We start from the raw sequence: 9,351 nt of genomic DNA on the forward strand, positions 1-9,351 counted from the left end.
AAAAACCGAACCGAAAAAAAAAACCGATTAAACCGATTAGAATAGTTAGGAAAAATCCTGGTTCGGTTCAGTTTTTGGTTTTGTAATGCAAGAACTGGTTAACTCGGACCGAACCGAACCGGTTAAAAAAAAGCACTATAAATAGAAAAATTACCCCCCCTCTCACTCTTTCTCTCCAACCCTAGCTGCAACCTCCTCTCTCTCTTTCTCTCCCTCTCCCTCCCAGCAGCCCCCTCTCCCCTCCCCCTCTTTCTCTACCTCTTTGTGCGTGTGATTGTGTGTTCTCTCCAACTCTCAGCATATCCCAACAATCAGAGAGCCCTGACATTATACAGTGTGTTGGCGAAGCAATATTGGACGATTCTAATGGCTTTGGAAAAGCAAAATTCCTCTCCATGGTTTATTATCTAGCACCTTGATATTTATTTAGATGGCACCTCCCACAAAGGAACTCAGCTTTCCTTTCTTCGCCGTGATTTGTCGTTGGGAGGACCCAGCAGCCCCCTCCGTGATTTTTGGCATTTGGGTATTTGAAAAATATAGGAAAAACCATGTTTATTTTGCAAGAAATTTTGGGTTTGATTTATAGCAGAGTTTTGGATTTGGAATGAAATCAATGATGTTGATTTTGGCTTCGTTTGCATATAGGTTGTCTTGGTTTTTTGAAATAAAAAACCGAACCGGACTGGACCGAAACCGGTCGGTTTGACTCGGTTTCGGTTCGGTTTCGGGTTTTTTTCAAAAAAAAAGAGAGAACCGGTTTGGTTGTTTTTTTCAGTTCAAAACCGAACCGAACCGAAAATGCTCACCCCTAACCTTCACACAGTGTTCTTGTAACACTACTTTGTGAAATGAAGATGCAAAGGGGACGAAATCATACTTGCTTCTGGAGACCGAAGATACTGCTTCTGGAGACAGAAGATGCTTGCAGCGTTGGTGATGATTCACGCCTACTGCTTCCTCTGGTTTAACGCTGAAAAGATGATGCCAACCTGCTGTGAGTTTGTTTTGAGTGTTTTATTTTTTGTGCAGGGGCGTCTGCAGAGTGGGTGGCAATGGCGGGGTCAATTATCTGGGTATACTGGTGTTTTTTTTCTTGCAGGGACAAAGGCCGTGGGCTGATCTGTGACTGTACTCTGTATATTTTTTTTGGGTTTTATCTCTGTTTCTGTACTGTGATTTGCTCTGTTTCTGGGTTTTGTTTTTGGCTTGATTCTTCCGTTCTTGACTCTGTGTTTTTTTTTTGGTTCATTCCCTCCTCCCCTTTGATTTGTGTTGTTTGCTTCCTTTTATAGAGACTCAACCGATTGCCCCCTAACCATCTTCCACGAATGAGATTACAGGCGAGAGACGTGGTCCACGATTTGAATCGAAACTGTTGCAGATTTTCAGCCTATGGAATCGGGATGGAGAAGACGACCATGGCTGCTCCACCAGCAACGGTGACATTTTCAATTTGACCCCTGAACATTGGAAATTTCGCAATTGGACCCCTAAACAAATAAAAATTTCTTTTAATTTTGCCTTTTTTGGATAAATTTCAATTAAATTCCTAAATTGGTGCACTGTTTACAAAACAGTCCTTAATTCCTGGATTATTCAATTTGGTCTTTAATTAATTCTTTCAATTTTTCCCTTCTTGGATAAATTTCAATTAAGTCCCTGAACTTATTTAATTAATTAAATCAAAGTTTAATTAAGTCCACAAACTTATTAATTCTTCTAATTTCATTAATTAAACTAATCCAAATTTTAAATAAATTTCCAAACTTATTAATTCTTCAATTTCTGACCAAATTATTCTCAAATCTAATAATTTTATCCCTAAACTTTAAAATTTGTTGTCTTAATCCTATTTTAATTTTTATTATTTGTTCAAAAATTGGGTTATGATAACTCTCAAGAACTGATATGCCATCACTAAAAAAGGAAAAACCAAAAACACCCCCAGCAAAGGGGTATGGCATGAACTGAGATAGCGACATTACAAACCAGAAGATGAATTCTTGCATGCAAACTAAAACTTAATAGGGAAATAACCGAATTCTAGTTGGAATAAAAGGAGAACATAGTCTGACAAAAGCAAAAACATAACAGAAACAAAAAAAACCAGCAGAGAAGCCAAGACAACCTGTAATAGACCCAGCAGAAATGCAGGCCAAGGATCCCAAAAAAGCTGCAACAGCCAACTCGGTCGTGACAGAGCTGAGCATAGCAGAAACAAAGCAGGGAAAAAGGGCTTGATTCTGCATTGACAACAAAAGTTGAGCCACAGCCAAACAAAAACTCTCCACAACCCATCAATCCTAAAAAGTACCTGAGCATGGCAGAAGTTGAGCAGAGGAAAAGGAAGATAAAAAGCACTGCTACCTCAAGGTACTATTACAATTCACAGTTTCATGAGTTTTGATGAATCACATGATTTAGCTTCTTTTTTTTTTAATAATAATTTTAATTTAATATATATATATATATATATATATATATATATATATATAAAGTCATGTGCTTTTGACGTAATCGTTTTGAATTCGTTTTTATGTGTTTAAGAGTTAACTTTTGTATCATGTGACAACATACTTTGTAGTATAATTTTTTGCATTTTCATTGTATTAAATCAACATTGAAGGAAATTTAACATGTTAAAGTAAATTATAATTCATTATCCATAATAATTATTAATCCATATGGATGAAAACAATACCAAAAAACGAACATGAGCAAGACCGAGTGTTCCGATCATGAAAATGGTATTAGTTTTAGTAAGTAATATATTGTGGTTCCGCGCTCCATTTCAGGTCTAGTTTGTTTTATTGATTTAGAAAAAGCATGAGTGATGCAAGTGTGTTTTTTTTTTTTTTTAATATGACTTGGAATATAGACTTGACTGAAACAAATAATAATTTAATTAGATAATAAAACAACAAATAATGATAGTTAATAGTACAATATAAAAAAATAAATCATGGGAACCTTAAAAAAAAGTCACTGAAACCAAAAAAAAAAAAAAGGTGATGAAGCTATGATCTCAACCAATCAAATTAAAAAAAAATGATAAAAAAAAGGAAAAAAAAATTTACTTGAGTCAACTTAAATAATTATGTAAAGTATACAAATCATGTCATGAGATCTAGATAAACCGATAAAAAATAAATTAAAAAAAAAATCTAAAGTCTGATTCTAAATAAATCAAACATAGGGGAATGAAATTGATAAAAAAAAGGACAAAAAATCATCAAACTAGAAAAGATTACAAAGCTTAATTTATTATGCTAAAGGACAAAATGTAATAAATATTAAATTTAAAAAAATTTAAAAACCCGAGCTAACTTAAACTAACCTTCCAAACTCATAGTTTATGTGATGAGATCAAGATAAAGAAATATAAAGGAGAGAAGAAAATAACGAAGCCCAATATAAAATGAACTTAATTTTTTGAAAGATGTAACTGAAAAAAAAAAAATTACCAACAAGTTTAATATTAAAAGATGAAATCGAAAAAACAATTAATTTTAAAAAAATTGCCATAATAAATTCAACATAGAAAGATAAATAAAAAGAACTAAGATAACCTAGGCTATTTTCAAAATTAGCAAAAACTTATATAGAAAGAAAATAAATAAAAAATAATGAAGCCTGATATCCAATTGAATAAATGTTGAAGGATAAAATTGAAAAAAAAAACATGAGCTTAAAACAAGGGGGGGAAAAGAGCAAACACAAGTGAACCTTGATTTAATCTTTAAAACTTGCAAGTGTGAAATCCTAAACATAAACTCAATCAATAAGCTCAACTTCTATTCAATTTAATGTTGAAGGATGTAATTAAAAAAAAAACTTTAAAAAAAACTATCAAAGGGAAAAAATAGCAATCAAAAGAATAGTGATTAAATTTGATAGGAAAACAAAATGAGGATGAAATTATATATAAAAAAATCAATTAAAAAAATTATCTAAAATAAAACAAATAAAAATTAACACCAAGAACAGAGTGATGGCCATATGCATTGTTGCATCACAAAGAGAACGCCAAAACAATTCAAATACTTCTACTATAGATAGTGTTTGTTTACTAAACAGCCCTGCACATAATGCTCGAAAAGCATACGAGTCAACCACTTGCATGTTGATTTATACACTAATAAGTTCTTTTTAATAATATTTAATATTTATTTAAATATAAAAATATCCAAAGTGAATTGATATTAACTAAAAAAAACATAATAAATTTATGAAAGTATGATTTATGCATATGAAAGCAAATTATAAATATCCTATAATCTAGAATAAATCGGTCATTTCTGCTTATAAAAGCATGTTACGCCTCGGCTGGTAGTAGTAGCTTAACTCTCTCTAGAGAGTGCATGTCTGCATAGCTTTCTTCTTCAACCCTGAGTCATTGTCATAGAATATCATCATATTTCTGTATAAGTAGACTCGTAATGAAACATACATCACAAGTAGAATTTATCTGACACAGACGAGTGAAAGAGCATATTCTTTCTTTCCCTGGCAAATTAGAATGGCAGCAGGAAGAATTGTAATCTAGATTGATTCAAAATCAAGAGTCAAAGATGTTAATTGCCTCCTCAATGTCTAGGATTCAAAGCTTTCCAGAATCCACACACCAAATGGTTAATATTGTCGCTGTTCAAATCCAAGTCCTCCAAGCTGCTCAAAGATTCTTGATCTTTATAAAAATAATAGTTAATTAAATCACTACAACACAAAAATTATGTTTTTTGAAATTAAATTTAATAAAGAAAAGAGAAGTATATAAAAAAAAATAACATTTTAAATCTATTAACCTCCTATTATAATTTAAATGTAGTGATTTAAGAGATGAAAACCCTCCACAAGTCCACAAATGATAAAAAAAAAAAAACTGTAACCAAAGCGATTATATCCCAAGTCAAGGTGCTCTAAATTGCTCAATCTCAGTATTTCATAACCACTCTATATAAAAACCTTGAGTTCTTGGAAAGGAAGAAACAAAGAGGCATTTAAGTATCAATCTTTGAGGAGAAAGAGAGCGATTCTCTCTTCCTCCAAGCAACCAAGAGGCAGCCATCCTTGCAAGGAAACCATCATTACTAAAACCATCAACATTTGAAGGAAGAGCCCCATCTTAATCAATTGTTACAGAAAAACAATCTCGGCAGCGAGGACGTTCAGGCTTTTATAGAGGACTTGCCAAGCTAACGGACCCATCCCATAGAAAAACACTGCATGATGGCAACGGTCTCCCATCCAACGGACCCATCTCCCCGTGGAGAATAATTATGTATAATTCAATGTTCATGACTTTCTTAAGCAAAGAAAAATTTAAAAAATCTGGAAAAAATCTCAACTTTTTTTAAAAATATTTTACACCATTATATAAAAAACAGACTTAATAGACACCTTAAACACACACACACACTCACTTTTAATCTGGATATCTTTTAGGAAAAAATGCATGATGGCAACTCAATTGTTTCTAGAGATGAAGCTATCAAATTCGAGAAACTTATCTCATCTAAGATATATGCAAATATGAGAAGGTGGGATGATTCTGTAAAGATGAGGCAGTGTGGTGTCTCTAAAACCCCTGGCTGTAGCTGGATTGACATTGGAGATCGTGTTCATGAATTTCATGCTGGTGACAGCTTACATCATTATTCGGTGAACATATACCAATTGTTGAATGAGGAGATGAAGAGAGAAGGTTACATTTCAAATATCGATTGCATATGGAATTGGAAAAGTTGAAAACTTGGTTTAAAAAATATTGTTTTAAAAAAATATATTGAGATAATAATTTTTTATTTTTTACATTTGATTTTTTATATCATAACAAAAAATTAATACAAAAATATTAATTCGAAGTAAAGAAAAAAATTAAAAAAAAATTCAAAAATTTCTAAAAGCATTTTTGAAAAGTAAAAAACAAACATGTTTTAATAAAAAAATTTAACTTAACCTGAAATAAAAAAAATATTATCATCACTCAACTTTTATACAATATAAAAAAGGTTACATCAATTTATTTCCTATTTATAATATGAAAAAAAAAATCAATAAGAGAAAAGAAAAGAAATTTAAAGAGGAAAAAAATAAAATTAAAAATATCTTAAAAGGAAAATATTAAAGAGAAAGAAATTTGTCACCGGTGTATTGGGCGCTACTTAGTTGTGCACTATTCATGGTGCTACTGTAAAAAAAAAAAAAACAATTATTTGAAGATGGTGATGGTGCAAATGCATTCCATGCTTTTAACCTGATTCAAGCATTTTTACATTTGACAAAAAAATTGTTATTAACCCGCTACGAAGCTTGGGCCCATATGCTATTATATTTTAAATTATTATTATTTTGATATTTTAGAAATATTTTGATGTCCAAAAATTGCAAGATCAGTGTTTTTGGAAAGAAAATTTGATTATCTACAATTTCTCCAGAAATAGAGATCTTTGAATTCGCACGTTTCCTACCTCAAATCTGGCCCGCAATGTCTGGGTAGGAAGGAATTCAATGCAGAAAAAGAAACTTTCCTCATTACTGCAGGGGTAGAAAAGCCACAATATAAAAGAAGAGAAACGAGGTCTGCAAACAGGGGAGTGGAGACATGTAGAAACCCTATAACATAGCAAAGAAAAACAAAGGAGGCGGCACTAATAGGAACAAAAAGAACAGAGGCAAAAATATTGAAGACCGGGAGGACACCTATCTATTCCACTGAAATTATCTGCTTTTGAGTGATGTTCATCGTATCAAGTTTGTTTCTCTTTAATTTAACTATGGAGTAGACTTTTATTCTAGGATTTTTGATGTAACCTTATGATAAGGGAATTTTTAGCATGTATATTTTTCACTATTCATGCTTGATTTTAAAATATTTTGGATGTGTTACACAAGATAATTAGAATTTTGGATCCCTTTTTGAACTATTGACCTCGTGGGAAATTAATGTGTTTTCAGATATTAGGTTACTAAGCAGGCAAAGCCCAATAATAAAACTGAACAATGATTCATTATGTGCTGCAAAAAAGCTATACAACTTAGTTCTAGATGTTCGGCACCATTTTCAAATAGCTAAGATGAAGGTCTACAAAACATATGAAGGGCATATAACTCAGTTTTGTTGTTTCAAAACCCAAAAAGCGAGTTGAAAAACAAGGATTGAACCAGCCCGAAATTCCTGCACTGCAAAGACTGTTTCGGTTTATGGCCCTTATCTCACCGCTTAGAGGTCCAAAAATTGCAAGATCAGTTTCTTTGGAAAGAAAATTTTATTCTCTACAATTTCTCCAGAAATAGAGATCTTTGCATTCACACACTTTCTACCTCAAATCTGGCCCACAATGTCTGAGTAGGAAGGAATTCAATGTAGAAAAGAAAACTTTCCTCATTACTGCAGGGGTAGAAAAGCCACAATATAAAATAAGAGAAGGGGGGTCTGAAAACAGGGGAGTGAAGACACGTAGAAACCCTACAACATATAAAAGAAAAATAGAGGAGACGACACCAACATGAACAAAAAAAAAGAACAGAGGCGAAAATATAGAAGATTGGGAGGACACCTATTTATTTTCCACTGCAATTCTCTGCTTTTGAGTGATGTTCATCGTATCAAGTTTGTTTCTATTTAATTTAACTATGGAGTAGATTTTTATTCTGAGATTTTTGATGTAACCTTACTATGAATATCTGAACAATTTCTTCGATTGAATTATTACATTAAGATGTTGAGTATTTCATTCTATGTGTAATGCTTGCGTGTGTTTGGCCAACATTTGCATGATTTAGAATTCAATTTGAAACTCAGAAGTGATAATTGTTTTAGCTATTGTTTGAAATACCTTAAGAAATCTATAGGATACAGATATCCTAGGAACTTTTGTAATTGTTACAGGTTTTACAGTACTTAATAAATTTCGACAAGTTCAGAACTTTCATAGAGTATATGAAATTTGTTTGTCGAAATAATTTGTTCATGCTCGAGAGAGATTAATATTTACATTAGGAAAACCTGATTATCAACATTAGGAGTAATTAATTTAATTGAGAAAGTTCACATAGGCATAGTTACAGTAAGTCAGAAATCCTAGAACCAGTACAATTGAATTCATTAATATTTAATCAATTGGTTGTTAGTTTTTAATCATTAATTTTTGTTTCATAAACTACGTCATTCGATTCCTCAAATAGATCATAATTGAAAAGACTTTGGTAATTAGTAGTAATTTTTACAAATCCTCGTGGGACGATACTCTACTCATCACTTTATTACTTGTTACGATTTGTGCACTTGCAAAATTAACCAACAAGTTTTTGGCGTTGCTGCTAAGGATTTTAGAAAAAATTACTAATAATATCAATTTAAATTAAATTTGATCTAATTTGATTGCCTTTTATCTTCAGCTCTTTAGGTGTATTGTCTAGTGCATGAGAAGCAACAAAAACCAACCGTTGCTATCTTATAATCCTGAGATTGAGAGAACTGCAAAGGGATTAAGAAAGAAAACGCGAGAGACTCAAAACAGTTTAGGCATCATGGTAGACAATGAAAATCTTGAGCAAGATACATGGGCATTGAGAGATTTTTCTCTCCCACAGGTGACAGGAATCCATTATGTTATCAGGAAACCAAGGATTGAGGCCAATAATTTTGAGATCAAACCAGCAATACTACAGATGATTCAGACCTCAATTCAGTTTTATGGGTTGCCAAGTGATGATCCTAACACCTATATTGCAAGTTTCTTGGAAATTTGCGACACATTTAAGCATAATGGCGTTACTGATGATGCCATTCGTCTCAGACTGTTTCCATTTTCTCTGCGAGATAGAGCGAAGAACTGGTTAAACTCCATGCCTGCAGATTTAGTTATTAGCTGGGAAGATTTAGCTCAGAAATTCCTTGCTAAATTTTTTCCACCAGCCAAGACAGCAAAAATTCGCATTGAGATACCTAACTTCGCCCAACTTGAGATTGAACCATTGTATGAGGCATGGGAGAGATATAAGGATTTGCTTAGGCGATGCCCCCACCATGGACTACCAAAGTGGATGCAGGTGTAGAATTTTTACAATGGATTGAATGCCTCCACAAGAACACTAATTGATGCAGCTTCAGGAGGAGCTTTCATGAGTAAGTCACAGGATGATGCTTACAACTTATTGGAAGAAATGGCTATGAACAATTACGAATGGCCAAATGAAAGAAGCATATAGAAGAAGACTGTTGGGGTGCACGAAATTGATGCAATCACGACATTAACAACTCAAGTCCATTCACTAACTCGGCAACTGAAAACCACTCAACTGTCAGCAAATGCCATCCATACAGCGTGTGATTTTTGCCATGGA

General features: G+C 32.7%; 1 non-coding gene across 1 annotated transcript; it reads right to left on the bottom strand.

The window, feature by feature from the left end:
- Positions 1 to 8,937: 8,937 nt before the first annotated feature.
- Positions 8,938 to 9,041, bottom strand: LOC118060475 (small nucleolar RNA R71). The gene has a single exon (XR_004689454.1). It is a non-coding gene; the product is annotated as a small nucleolar RNA R71 (small nucleolar RNA).
- Positions 9,042 to 9,351: the final 310 nt, after the last annotated feature.

The sequence above is a fragment of the Populus alba genome, chromosome 17 (assembly GCF_005239225.2).
Source record: "Populus alba chromosome 17, ASM523922v2, whole genome shotgun sequence".
NCBI classification, from domain to species: domain Eukaryota; kingdom Viridiplantae; phylum Streptophyta; class Magnoliopsida; order Malpighiales; family Salicaceae; genus Populus; species Populus alba.